Source organism: Phocoena phocoena, chromosome 8, assembly GCF_963924675.1.
Source record: "Phocoena phocoena chromosome 8, mPhoPho1.1, whole genome shotgun sequence".
NCBI classification, from domain to species: domain Eukaryota; kingdom Metazoa; phylum Chordata; class Mammalia; order Artiodactyla; family Phocoenidae; genus Phocoena; species Phocoena phocoena.
The window spans coordinates 55514140-55528948 of NC_089226.1; the positions used below are offsets into that span (position 1 = coordinate 55514140).

Consider the following 14809-nt stretch of genomic DNA (forward strand, 5'->3'; position numbering starts at 1 on the left):
TCAAAGGAGTGAGAGTTCTGAGCCCCATGTCAGGCTCCCCAGTCTGGGGGTCTGGCAACGGGAAGAGGAGCCCCTGGAGCATTTGGCTTTGAAGGCCAGCTGGGTTTGATCACAGGAACTCCACAGGACTGGGGGAGAGAGAGACTGCAGTCTTGGAGGGCACACACAAGATTTCACATGCACTGGGACCCAGGGCAAAGTAGTGACTCCACAGGAGCCTGGGCCAGACCTACCTGCAGGTCTTAGAGGGTCTCCTGGGGAGACGGGGGGTGGTTGTGGCTCACTGTGGAAACAAAGACACTTGTGGTGGAGGTACAGGGTACTCATTGGCATGAGCTGTCCTGGAGGCTGCCATTTTGACACTAAGACCTGGCTGACCCAACAGCTCGAAGGCTCTAATGCTGGGACATCTCAGGCTGAACAACCAGAAGGCCAGGGACACAGCCGCAATCATCAGCAGACAGGATGCTTAAAGTCTTCCTGAGCCCACAGCTGCCTGTAAACACACCCCTGGACATGGCCCTGATCACCAGAGAGACAACACCCAGCTCCACCTACCAGTGGGCAGGAACCAGTCCCTCCCAGGAAGCCTCTTAGACCAGCCTCATGCATCAGGCGGCAGACACCAGAAGCAAGAGGAACTAAAATTCTGTAGGCTGTGGGACCATAAACACAGAAAGTTAGACAAAATGAGACAGCAGAGGAATATGTTCTAGATGAAGGAACAAGATAAAACCCCAGAAGAACAACTAAGTGAAGTGGAGATAGGCAATCTACCTGAAAAAGAATTCAGAGTAATGATGGTAAAGATGATCCAAGATGTCAGAAAAAGAATGGAGGCAAAGATTGAGAAGGTAAAAGAAATGTTTAACAAAGACCTAGAAGAACTAAAGAACAAAAACAGAGGTGAACAATACAAAAACATAAATGAAAAATACTCTACAGGGAATCAATAGCAGAATAAATGAGGCAGAAGAAAGGGTAAGTGAGCTGGAAGACAGAGTGGTGGAAATCACTGCCACAGAACAGAATAAAGAGAAAAGAAACGAGGACAGGGCTTCCCTGGTGGCACAGTGGTTAAGAATCCACCTGCCTGGGCTCCCCTGGTGGCACAGTGGTTGAGAGTCTGCCTGCCGATGCATGGGACGCGGGTTTGTGCCCCAGTCCGGGAAGATCCCACATGCCATGGAGTGGCTAGGCCCGTGAGCCATGGTTGCTGAGCCTGCGCGTCCGGAGCCTGTGCTCCGCAACGGGAGAGGTCACAACAGTGAGAGGCCTGCGTACCGCAAAAAAAAAAAAAAAAAAAAAAAATCCACCTGCCAATGCAGTGGACATGGGTTTGAGCCCTGGTCCAGGAAGATGCCACATGCCACGGAGCAACTAAGCCCATGTGCCACAACTACTGAAGCCTGTGTGCCTAGAGCCCACGCTCCACAAGAGAAACCACCACAATGAGAAGCCCGAGCACCACAACGAAGAGTAACCCCTGCTCACTGCAACCAGAGAAAAGCCTGCGCACAGCAACGAAGACCCAACACAGCCAAAAATAAATAAGTAAAATTAATTTATTTAAAAAAAGAAAAGAAAAAGAAATGAGAACAGTTTAAGAGACCTCTGGGACAATGTTAAACGCACCAACAATCACATTACAGGGGTCCCAGAAGGAGAAGAGAGAGAGAAAGGACCTGAGAAAATATTTGAAGAGATAATAGCTGAAAACTTCTCTAACATGGGAAAGGAAACAGTCACCCAGTCCCAGAAGTGCAGAGAATCCCATACAGGATAAACCCAAGGAGGAACACGCTGACATACATATTAATCAAACTGACAAAAATTGAAGACAAAAAGAAAATATTAAAAGCAGCAAGGGAAAAGCAACAAATAACATACAAGGGAATCCCCATAACGTTATCAGCTGAGTCGTCAGCAGACCAGAAGGGAGTGGCACGATAATATCTAAAATGATGAAAGGGAAGAAACTACAACCAAGAATACTCTACGCAGCATGGCTCTCATTCAGATTCGATGGAGAAATCAAAAGCTTTACAGATACGCAAAAGCTAAGAGAATTCAGCACCACCAAACCAGCTTTACAACAAATGCTAAAGGAACTTCTCTAGGTAGAGAAGAAAAGCCCACAACTAGAAGTAAGAAAATTACAAATGGGAGAGCTCACTGATAAAGGAAAACATACAGTAAAGGTGGGAAACCATCCACACACAAATATGTTAACAAAATCAGCAATGGTGAGAAGAGGGTACAAATGCAGGATGTTGGAAACACATTTGAAATTAAGAGACCAACAACTTAAAACAATCTTGTATATATATAGACAGCTATATCAAAACCTCATGGTAACCACAAACCAAAACTCTACAATAGAGATACCCACAAAAAAGAATCCAAACACAACACTAGTCATCAAATCAAAAGAGAAAAAAAGAAGAAGGGAAGAAGAGAGAACTACAAAACAATCCCAAAACAATTAACAAAACGTCAATAAGAACATACATATCAGTAATTACCTTAAATGCAAATGAATCAAATTACCTTAAATGCAAATGAACCAAAAGACATACACTAGCTGAATGGATACAAAAACAAGACCCACATATATGCTGTCAACAAGAGACCCCCTTCAGATCTAGGGACACGTACAGACTGAAAGTGAGGGGATGGAAAAAGATATTCCATGCAAATAGAAATCGAAAGAAAGGTGGAGTAGCAATATCCATATCAGACAAAATAGACTGTAAAATAAAGACAGACAGTTACAAGAGACAAAGGTGGACACTACAAATGATCAAGGGAGCAATCCAAGAAGAAGATATAACAATTGTAAATATATATGCACCTAACATAGGAGCACTTCAATATATAAGGCAAATGCTAACAGCCATAAAAGGAGGAACCAACAGTAACACAATAACAGTGCAGGACTTTAACACCCCACTTATATCAATGGACAGATCATCCAGACAGAAAATCAATAAGGAAACACAGGCCTTAAATGATATATCAGACCAGGTGGACTTAATTGATATTTATAGAGCATTCCAACCAAAAGCAGCAGAATACATATTCATCTCAAGTGCCCATTCTCCAGGATAGATCACATGCTGCGCCATAAAGCCGTGATAAATTTAAGAAAACTGAAATCATATCAAGCATCTTTTCTGACCACAATGCTATGAGATTAGAAATCAATTACAAGGAAGAAAACTGTAAAAAACACAAACACGTGGAGGCTAAACAATATGCTACTAAATAACCAATGGATCACTGAAGAAATCAAAGAGGAGATCAAAAAATTCCTAGAGACAAATGAAAATGAAAACATGATGATCCAAAACCTATGGGATGCAGCAACAGCAGTTCTAAGATAGACGTTTAAAGCAACACAATCTTACCTCCGGAAACAAGAGAAATCTCAAATAAACAACCTAAACTAACACCTAAAGCAACTAGAGAAAGAAGAACAAATAAAATCTAAAGTTAGTAGAAGGAAAGAAATTATAAAGATCAGAGCAGAAATAAATGAAATAGAGATGAAAAAAATAATAGAAAAGATCAATGAAACAAAAAGATGGCTCTTTTTTTTTTTTTTTTTTTTTTGCAGTACACGGGCCTCTCACTGCTGTGGCCTCTCCCGCCGCGGAGCACAGGCTCCGGACGCGCAGGCCCAGCAGCCATGGCCCATGGGCCCGGCCCCTCCATGGCATGTGGGATCTTCCCGGACCAGGGCACGAACCCGTGTCCCCTGCATCAGCAGGCGGACTCCCAAGACACTGTGCCACCAGGGAAGCCCAAAGATGGTTCTTTGAGAAGATAAAAAATTGATAAACCATTAGCCAGACTCATCAAGGAAAAAAGGGAGAGGTCTCAATAAAATTAGAAATGAAAAAGAAGTTACAGCAATACCACAGAAATACAAAGGATCATAAGAGACGACTACAAGCAACTATATGCTGATAAAATGGACAACCTAGAGGAAATGGACAAATTCTTAGAAAAGTACAGTCTCCCAAAACTGAACCAGGAAGAAGCAGAAAATATGAACAGACCAATCACAGGTACTGAAATTGAAACTGTGATTTAACAACTCCCAACAAACAAAAGTCCAGGACCCGATAGCTTCACAGTGAATTCTATCAAACATTTAGAGAAGAGTTAACACCTATCTTTCTGAAACTATTCAAAAAATACCACACAAAAAGTCCAATATCACTGATGAACACAGATGCAAAAATCCTCAACAAAATACTAGCAATCCAAATCCAACATTAAAAGGATCATACACCACGATCAAGTGGGATTGATCCCAGGGATGCAAGGATTTTTCAATATTTGCAAATCAATCAGTGTGATACACCACATTAACAAATTGAAGAATAAAAACCACCATTCAAGGTTGTGCTCTGCCCCCTTCCCTCGTTTCATTCACACCTAAGGAAGATGGCTTGTGCTGAGTATTCTTTTCATCTTTCAAGTCTAGAGGAGCTCGTTGGAGTTCTGCAAAAGGTGCTAAAGGATAACTTTGCTGATGTCCAGGTCTCTGTAGTTGAGTGCCCTGATTTGACTAAGGACCATTTACCTTTCCTGTAAAAGGCATCTGTGGGAAAACTAGAATTGCAGAAGTAGGAGGTATGCCTTACTTATTGCCTCTTGTAAATAAAAAAAAAAAAAGTTACCTAAATAAGATTGCAAAAGAAATCCAACTTCCCAGAGCTTTTATTCTTAGAGCAGGAGCAGGCCCATTTCAGACTCTTGGATTCAATTCTGAGTTTATGTCAGTTGTTCAAACAGAAAGTGAACACAAACCTCCTGTGTATTGAAGTTAATTTGCTCGTGTTAACCCTAAAGATGGAGGGCGCCTACTAGAGAAACACAGTGAGAATATCATGATTTGGGGTGTGCGTTACTGGCTAATCTTTTTTGCCAGTGGGGGCCAACCTGGAAAGGTCACTGAGATGAAAGCCAAAAGAAGAACTGGAAAACTTAACTTTGTGACTTGTATGAGACAGACTCTTGAAAAAGATTATGGAGATAAGCCTGTGGGGATGGGAGGTACTTTCGTGATTCAGAAGAGAAGTGAAAACTCACATTATGCCCACAGAACTGTCTTCCTGCCCATTGAACTCTGATGAAGACGTGAACAAATTGTTGCATTTTTATAAGATGAAGGCTCCTTTGGTCTGTCTGCTGGTTTTTGTCTTCAGAGACCCAGGGTTTGATTTGAGGTTGGAGCACCCTCGGTGTTTCAGTCATCATGGAAAAGGTGGACACTACTATTATGACATCACCCCAGATATAGTGGAATAACTTGGATACTTCTTACCTGCAGAGTTTCTGTATTGCATTGACCAACCAAAAGAGACCCATTCTTTTGGGCGTCATTAAATCAACTGATACTCATTTAGAAGAAGAAATAATTAAGGTTAATTGATTGATTAACTCATTGATAGATAGTAATATAAAATCCAAAGGGGTCAGCAAGATGGCAGAGGAGTAGGAGGACGTGGAATTCATCTCTCCCCACAAACGCATCAAGAATACATCTACAAATGGAACAATTCTCACAGAGCACCAGCTGAACACTAGCAGAGGACCTTGGATACCTAAAAGGACAAGAAAGATCCCCGTGTAACCAGGTAGGATGAAAGGAAGAAAAAGGGAAAAAGAAAAGGAGAGGAAGCGGGATGGGAGCGGCACCCCTGGGTCGTGGGGAGCTAAAGGAGAGGAGAGGGTCCCACATCTGGGGAAGCCCCCTCATAGACAGGGACATGAATTGGGACAGAAGGGAATTCATGGGCTATTGGAAGAGAGTGCCAACAGCCAAGCAGGACAGAGTGAAACCTACACAGATGGTCTGTGCCACAGCCCTGTGCACCCCAGCCTGAGACAGGTGTCCACTGGTGTGCAGAGGCTGAGTGCTGGAACATGGGGTTTGGAGAGCAGACCCAGGAGAGGACTTCTGTTGGCTGTGAGGAGACAGCCTGAGGGGGTGGAAGTGAGGAAATCCACAACGGGAATGCTTGTGGAGGAAACTTGGACTGCCACAGAAGCAAAGAGCCATAGTTAAGTGCTGCATAAGGAGCGAAGCTGCCATTGCAGCCTCTCCCCATGTGCCAGCCCCTGCCTCCCCGGGCACTAAGAAGGGCTCCCGCTGGGGCCAGCTCTCCCGTGCCCGTGACTGCTGGCTCCCCCATGTGCCCATCGCCACCAGGGCAGACTCATGTGCTCCAGGGCAGCCTCGGGAGCAGACCCCTGTGGGTGGCCCACACACAGGTGGGGCTGAAACGACAGCTGAGCCCCAGGGGACATGCAACTAAGGAAGAAAAGCTGAAATCTCTCTTCACAGCTGCACAAACCCTGAATTGACACACCCGTGACTGGCCTTGTAAAGTTAGCACCTACAGAACATCTGAATGGACAATAAGTGCTCCTGCAGCCAAGGCAGGTCTAGCTTTAGCAGCTGTAGACTTTGTGGGCACATACACATGAGGGTTGGGCTGGCCTAGAGTTGGACCTGCCCCCATAGCATCCACAGCAGGTCCAGATCCATGATTACTGCAATCCTAGGACCTGACTTCAGTAGATCTATGCTGGTGGCCTGGTGAAAACAACATATGAGAGACACCAGGCCCGATTGCTGGCATACCCACATTTAAGGTGGGGCTGAGAGCAGCGCAATGATGGTGTAATCTGAGAGCTCGCACAACAGGTGAAAGGTGACACAACAGAGCATCCCCACAGGTGAACAGCTCCAGAGAAGGAATACTCAGTGGCTTCCTTCTCAGTGGGAGTGCTCCAATCCTGCCTACCTCACAGTGCAGATCAGAACCACAGCTAAGAAGAAGATCTGGGGGCCTCTACTCCAACAACTAGGGAGTAGAGCCCATCTCTGACAGGGCAGTGACAACCACAGAGCAAAGGGGATGCTCTACTCAATATCCAGTACAGGCTATGGTCACCACAACATCAGTCATACCTCTTATAAAGGGGCTAATGGCCAGAATACACTGAGGAAAGAAGTGGCAGATATCTATACTAAAAACAACCCTCGCACCAAAAAATATTAAACCCACGCAGGCTACACATGGACATTCCCACATAAAATAGCCCTCCAAGACAGTGTGAGAGTCTGGCATTGGGCAGAAGAACCCCCAGAGCATTTAACCCCAAAGGCCAGCAGGGCTTGAGGGCAGGAGCTCCACAGGGCTGGAGGAAATGGAGACTCCACTCATGGAGGGTGCACACAAGGTCTCACGTGCACTGGGACCCAGCACAAAGCAGTACCTGATAGAAACCTAGATTATACCTACCTAGGGGTCTTAGAGGGTCTCCTGGGGAGGCGAAGGTCAACTATCACTCACTGTGAAGGCTAGGACACTGAAGGCCCAGGGAATACTGATCAGAGTGAGATCTTCCAGAGGTGCACATTTCAGCATCAAGACCCGACTTGAGAGCTGGAAAGTCTCAGTCCAAACAACGCCCAAGATAAGGACACAGCCCCATCCATCAGAAGACAGGCTGCCTGAAGTCATACTGAGCTCACAGCCACCTCAAAACACACCCCTTGACACGGCCCTGCCCATCAGAGGGACAAGACACAGCTCCAACTACAAGAGGGCAGGCACCAGTCCCTCCCAGCAGGAAGCCTACACAAGTCGCTGGACCAACCTCATCCACCAGGGAGCAGACACCAGAAACAAGAGGAACTATGATCCTGCAGCTGGTGGAAAGGAGACCCCAAACACAGAAAGTCAGACAAAATTAGTTGACGGAGAAATATGTTGCAAATGAAGGAACAAGATAAAATCCACAAGAACAACTAAATGATGAGGAGATAGGCAATCTACCTGAAAAAGAATTCAGAGTAATGATAGTAAAGATGATCCAAAATCTCAAAAAAAAGAGTGGAGGCACAGATCGAGAAGGTACAAGAAATGTTTAACAAGGAGCTATGGACTTTGCTGGTGGCACAGCAGTTAAGAATCCGCCTGCCAATGCAGGGGACACAGATTCAATCACAGGTCCAGGAAGATCCTACATGTCATGGAACAACTAAACCCATGCGCCACAACTATTGAGCCTGCATGCTAGAGCCTGCAAGGTGAAACTACTGAGCCTGCGTGCCACAACTACTGAAGTCCACGAGCCTAGAGCCTGTGCTCCGCAACAAGAGAAGCCACCGCAATGAGAAGCCTGTGCACTGCAAGGAAGAGTAGCCCTGGCTTGCCGCAACTAGAGAAAGCCTACAAGCAGCAACAAAGACCCAACACAGAAATAAATAAATAAATAAATAAATAAACGAATGAATTAATGAATAAATTTTTAAAATTTATTTATTTATTTAATTAGTTAGTTAAAAAACCCAAGGAGCTAGAAGATTTAAAGAACAAATAGAGATGAACAATACAATAACTGAAATGAAAAATACTCTAGAAGGAATCGACAGCAGAATAAATGAGGCAGAAGAAAGGATAAGTGAGCTGGAAGACAGAGTGGTGGAAATCACTGCCACAGAACATAATAAAGAAAAAAGAATAAAAAGAAATGAGGACAGCCTCAGAAACCTCCGGGACAATATTAAACACGTGAACATTCAAATTATACGGGTCCCAGAAGGAGAAGAGAAAGAGCCTGAGAAAATATTTGAAGATGTTATTGCTGAAAACTTGCCTAACATGAGAAAGGAAAAACTCACTGAAGTCCAGGAAGCACAGAGAATCCCATGCAGGATAAACCCAAGGAGGAACATGCTGAGACACATATTAATCAAAATGACAAAAATTAAAGACAAGAAAAATATTAAAAGCAACAAGGGAAAAACAACAAACAACATACCAGGGAATCTCCATAAGGTTATCAGCTGAATTTTCAGCAGAAACTCTGTAGGCCAGAAGGGAGTAGCATGATATATTTAAAGTGATGAAAGGGAAGAAACTACAACCAAGAATACTCTACCCAGGGACTTCCCTGGTGGTGAAGTGGTTAAGAATCTGCCTACCAATGCAGGGGACACAGGTTCAAGCCCTGGTCTGGGAAGATCTCACATGCCTCAGAGCAACTAAGCCCATGAGCCACAAGTACTGAGCCTGTGTGCCACAACTACTGAAGCCCACACGCCTAGAGCCCATGCTCCACAACAAGAGAAGCCACCGCAATAAGAAGCCTGCACACTGCAATGAAGAGTAGCCCCCGCTCACCGCAACTAGAGAAAGCCCAGGTGCAGCAATGAAGACCCAATGCAACCAAAAATATATAAATAAAATAAATAAATTCATTTAAAAAAAATGAATACTCTACCCAGCAGAGCTCTCATTCAGATTCAACAGAGAACTCAAAAGCTTTACAGACAAGCAAAAGCTAAGAGAATTCAGCACCACCAAACCAGCTTTACAACATATGTTAAAGGAACTTCTCTAGGTGGAAAGAGACCAGCAACTTAAAACAACCTGGTACATATATACACTGCTAAATCAAAACCTCACGGGAAATGCAAACCCAAAACTACAATAGATACACACACACAAAAGAAAAAGCAGCCCAAACACAACACTAAAGATGGTGATCAAACCACAAGAGAACAAAAGAGGAAGGGAAGAAAAAAGACCTACAAACCCAAAACAATTAAGAAAATGGCACTAGGAACATACATATTGATGATTATTTTAAATATAAATGGATTAAATGCTCCAACCAAAAGACATAGATGGGCTGAATGGATACAAAAACAAGATCTGTATACGTGCTGTCTACAAGAGATCCACTTCAGATCTAGGGACACATACAGACTGAAAGTGAGGGGATGGAAAAAGATATTCCATGCAAATGAAAATCAAAAGAAAACTGGAATAGCAATACCTATATCAGACAAAATAGACTTTAAAATAAAGACTGTTACAAGAAACAAGGAAGAACACTACATAATGATCAAGGGAGCAATCCAAGAAGAAGATATAACAATTGTATATGTATATGCACCCAACACAGGAGCACCTCAATAATATAAAGCAAATGCTAACAGCCATAAAAGGAGAAATCAACAGTAACACAGTAATAGTGGGGGACTTTAACAACCCACTTACACCAATGGACAGATCATCCAGACAGAAAATTAATAAGGAAACACAAGTCTTAAATGACACATTAGACCAGATAGACTTAATTGGTATCTATAGGACATTCCATTGAAAGCAGCAGAATACACATTCATCTCAAGTGCACATGGAACATTCTCCAGGATAGATCACATCTTGTACCACAAATCAAACCTCACTGAATTTAAGAAAACTGAAATCATCTTAAGCATCTTTTCCTACTACAATGCTACAAGATTAGAAATCAATTACAAGAAAAAAAAACAGTAAGAAACAAAAACACATGGAGACTAAACAATATGTTACTAAACAACCAATGGATCACTGAAGAAATCAAGAGGAAATTTAAAAATACTTAGGGACTTCTCTGGTGGTCCAGTGCTTAAGATTCTATGCTTCTACCACAGGGGTTGGTGAGTTCAATCCCTGGTCGGGTAACTAAGATCCCACATGCCATGCAGCACAGCCAAAAAGATTAAAAAAAAATACCTAGAGACAAATGACAACAAAACCACGACAATCCAAACCTATGGGATGCAGCAAAAACTGTTCTAAGATTGTATAGCAATACAATTTTACCTCAGGAAACAAGAAAAATCTCAAGTAAACAACCTAACCTTATACCTAAAGCAACTAGAGAAAGAACAAACAAAACCTAAAGTTAGTAGAAGGAAAGAAATCATAAAGGTCAGAGCAGAAATAAATGAAATAGAGACAATGAAAACAATAGAAAATATCAATGAAACAAAAAGCTGGTTCTATGAAAAGATAAACAAAATTGATAAACCTTTAGCCAGACTCATCAAGAAAAAAATGGAGAAGGCTCAAATCAATAAAATTAGAAATGAAAAAGAAGTTACAACTGACAACACAGAAATACAAAGGATCATAAGAGACTACTACAAGCAACTGTATGCCAACAAAATGGACAACCTGGAAGAAATGGGCAAATTCTTAGGAAGGTACAATCTTGAAGATGGCAGAGTAGAAGGACATGTGCTCACTCCCTCTTGACAGAGCACCAGAATCACAACTAACTGCTGAACAATCATCGACAGGAAAACACTGGAACTCACCAAAAAAGACACCCCACATCCAAAGACAAAGGAGAAACTGCAGTGAGACACTAGGAGGGCGCAATCACAGTAAAATCAAATCCCATAACTGCTGGGGGTGACTCACAAACTGGAGAACACTTATACCACAGAAGTCCACCCAGTGGAGTGAAGGTTCTGAGCCCCACGTCAGGCTTCCCAACCTGGGGGTCCGGCAACGGGAGGAGGAATTCCTAGAGAATCAGACTTTGCAGGCTAGCGGGATTTGATTGCAGGACTTTGGCAGGACTGGGGGAAACAGAGACTCCACTCTTGGAAGCCACACACAAAGTAGTGTGCACATCGGAACCCAGGGAAAGGAGCAGTGACCCCATGGGAGACTGAATCAGCCCTACCTGCTAGTGTTGGAGGATCTCCTGCAGAGGCAGGGGGTGGCTGTGTCTCACTATGAGGAGAAGGACACTGGCAGCAGGAGTTCTGGGAAGTACTCCTTGGCGTGAGCCCTCCCAGAGTCCGACATTAGCCCCGTCAAAGAGCTTGGGTGGGCTCCAGTGTTGGGTCACCTCAGGTCAAACAACCAACAGGGAGGGAACCCAGCCCCACCCATCAGCAGACAAGTGGATTAAAGTTTTACTGAGCTCTTCCCACCAGAGCAACGCCCAGCTCTACCCACCACCAGTCCCTCCCATCAGGAAACTTGCACAAGCCTCTTAGATAGCCTCATCCACCAGAGGGCAGACAGCAGAAGCAAGAAGAACTACAATCCTGCAGCCTGTGGAACAAAAACCACATTCACAGAAAGTTAGACAAGATGAAAAGGCAGAGGGCTGTGTACCAGATGAAGGAACAAGATAAAACCCCAGAAAAACAACTAAATGGAGATAGGCAACCTTCCGGAAAAAGAATTCAGAATAATTATAGTGAAGATGATCCAGGACCACGGAAAAAGAATAGAGGCTAAGATCGAGAAGATGCAAGAAATGTTTAACAAAGACCTAGAAGAATTAAAGAACAAACAAACAGATGAACAATACACTAACTGAAATGAAAAATACACTAGAAGGAATCAATAGCAGAATAACTGAGGCAGAAGAACAGATAAGTGACCTGGAAGACAGAATGGTGGAACTCACTGCTGCAGAAGAAAATAAAGAAAAGAGAATGAAAAAAAACGAAGACAGCCTAAGACACCTCTTGGACAACATTAAACGCAACAACATTCACATTATAGAGGTCCCAGAAGGAGAAGAGAGAGAGAAAGAAAGGACCCGAGAAAATATTTGAAGACATTACAGTTGAAAACTTCTCTAACATGGGAAAGGAAATAGCCACCCAAGGCCAGGAAGCACAGAAAGTTCCAGGCAGGATAAACCCAAGGAGAAACACGCCAATACACATAGTAATCAGAGAGACAAAAATTAAAGAAAGTATTGAAAGCAACAAGGGAAAAATGACAAATAACATACATGGAAACTCCTATAAGGTTAACAGCTGATTTCTCAGCAGAAACTCTACAAGCCAGAAGGGAGTGGCATGATATACTTAAAGTGATGAAAGGGAAGAACCTACAACCAAGATTACCCGGCAAGGATCTCATTCAGATCGACAGAGAAATCAAAAGCTTTACAGACAAGCAAAAGCTAAGAGAATTCAGCACCACCAAACCAGCCCTACAACAAATGCTAAAGGACCTTCTCTAAGTGGGAAACACAAGAGAAGAAAAGGACCTACAAAAACAAACCCATAACAATTAAGAAAATGGTAATAGTAACATATATATTGATAATTACTTTAAACGTGAATGGATTAAATGCTCCAACCAAAAGACACAGGCTCACTGAATGGATACAAAAACAAGACCCATATATATGCTGTCTACAAGAGACCCACTTCAGACCTAGGGACACATAGAGACTGAAAGTGAGGGGATGGAAGAAGATATTCCATGCAAATGGAAATCAAAAGAAAGCTGGAGTAGCAATACTCATATCAGATTAAGTAGATTTTAAAATAAAGAATGTTACAAGAGACAAGGAAGAACACTACATAATGATCAAGGGAGCAATCCAAGAAGAAGATATAACAATTATAAATATATATGCACCCAACATAGGAGCACCTCATTACATAAGGCAAGTGCTAACAGCTATAAAAGAGGAAATCAACAGTAACACAGTAATAGTGGGGGACTTTAACAACCCACTTACACCAATGGACAGATCATCCAAACAGAAAATTCATAAGGAAACAGAACCTTTAAATGACACAATAGACCAGATAGATTTAATTGATATTTATAGGACATTCCTATGGCAAATGCTAACAGCCATAAAAGGAGAAATCAACAGTAACACAGTAATAGTGGGGGACTTTAACAACCCACTTACACCAATGGACAGATCATCCAGACAGAAAATTAATAAGGAAACACAAGTCTTAAATGACACATTAGACCAGATAGACTTAATTGGTATCTATAGGACATTCCATTGAAAGCAGCAGAATACACTTTCTTCTCAAGTGCACATGGAACATTCTCCAGGATAGATCACATCATGGGTCACAAATCAAGCCTCGTAATTTTAAGAAAATTGAAATCATATCAAGCATCTTTTCTGACCACAATGCTATGAGATTAGAAAGCAGTTACAGGGGAAAAAAACGTAAAAACAAAAACACATGAAGGCTAAACAATACATTACTAAATAACCAAGAGATCACTGAAGAAATCAAAGAGGAAATCAAAAAATGCCTAGAGACAAATGACAATGAAAACACAATGATCCAAAACCTATGGGACGCAGCAAAAGCAGTTCTAAGCAGGAAGTTTATAGCAATACAAGCTTACCTCAAGAAACAAGAAAAATCTCAAATAGACAATCTAACCTTACACCTAAAGGAATCAGAGAAAGAAGAACAAACAAAACCCAAAGTTAGCAGAAGGAAAGAAATTAAAAAGATCAGAGCAGAAATAAACAGAAACAAAGAAAACAATAGCAACGATCAATAAAACTAAAAGCTGGTTCTCTGAGAAGATAAACAAAATTGATAAACCATTAGCCAGACTCATCAAGAAAAAGCGGGAGAGGACTCAAATCAATAAAATTAGAAATGAAAAAGGAGAAGTTACAACAGACACCACAGAAATACAAAGCATCCTAAGAGACTACTACAAGCAACTCTGTGCCAATAAAATGGACAACCTGGAAGAAATGGGCAAATTCTTAGAGAGGTATAACCTTCCAAGACTGAACCCGGAAGAAACAGAAAATATGAACAGACCGATCACAAGTAATGAAATTGAAACTGTGATAAAAATCTTCCAACAGGAGGAGCCTCCGCAATGGCGCCCGCCAGCATGGGATTTGTGCAGTAGAAGGAGCTCCCCTGTATGTGCTGCAGCTGCCCTCTGCCTCTCCAGGAGACTCTCCAAGACCAGCAGGTTTTCAAACTAGCCACAGAAAAGATGCCGAATCATCTCCCAGGGTAAAGGAACAATCATTTCCAGGCTGCTCAGGGTGAAGGACACATGGGAGACTGATACACAGACTTCCCACCGTTCCTGTTTTCAGCTCCATACTCCACACTTACCTTCTGAGCCGTGTGGATGAAAGGCTCTTGGTGCTGCAGCCAGGAGACAGTGCTGTG

The 14809-nt window shown here is 42.7% G+C and overlaps 1 protein-coding gene and 1 pseudogene across 1 annotated transcript in view; one reads left to right on the forward strand and one right to left on the reverse strand.

Moving 5' to 3' along the window:
• The window catches only part of MYO7A (myosin VIIA), a 102653-nt gene that overhangs the window by 19350 nt on the left and 68494 nt on the right, over positions 1–14809 (reverse strand). The gene's annotated exons all lie outside the window — the stretch shown is intronic.
• LOC136126410 (ester hydrolase C11orf54 homolog) lies at positions 4456–5400 on the forward strand (annotated as a pseudogene).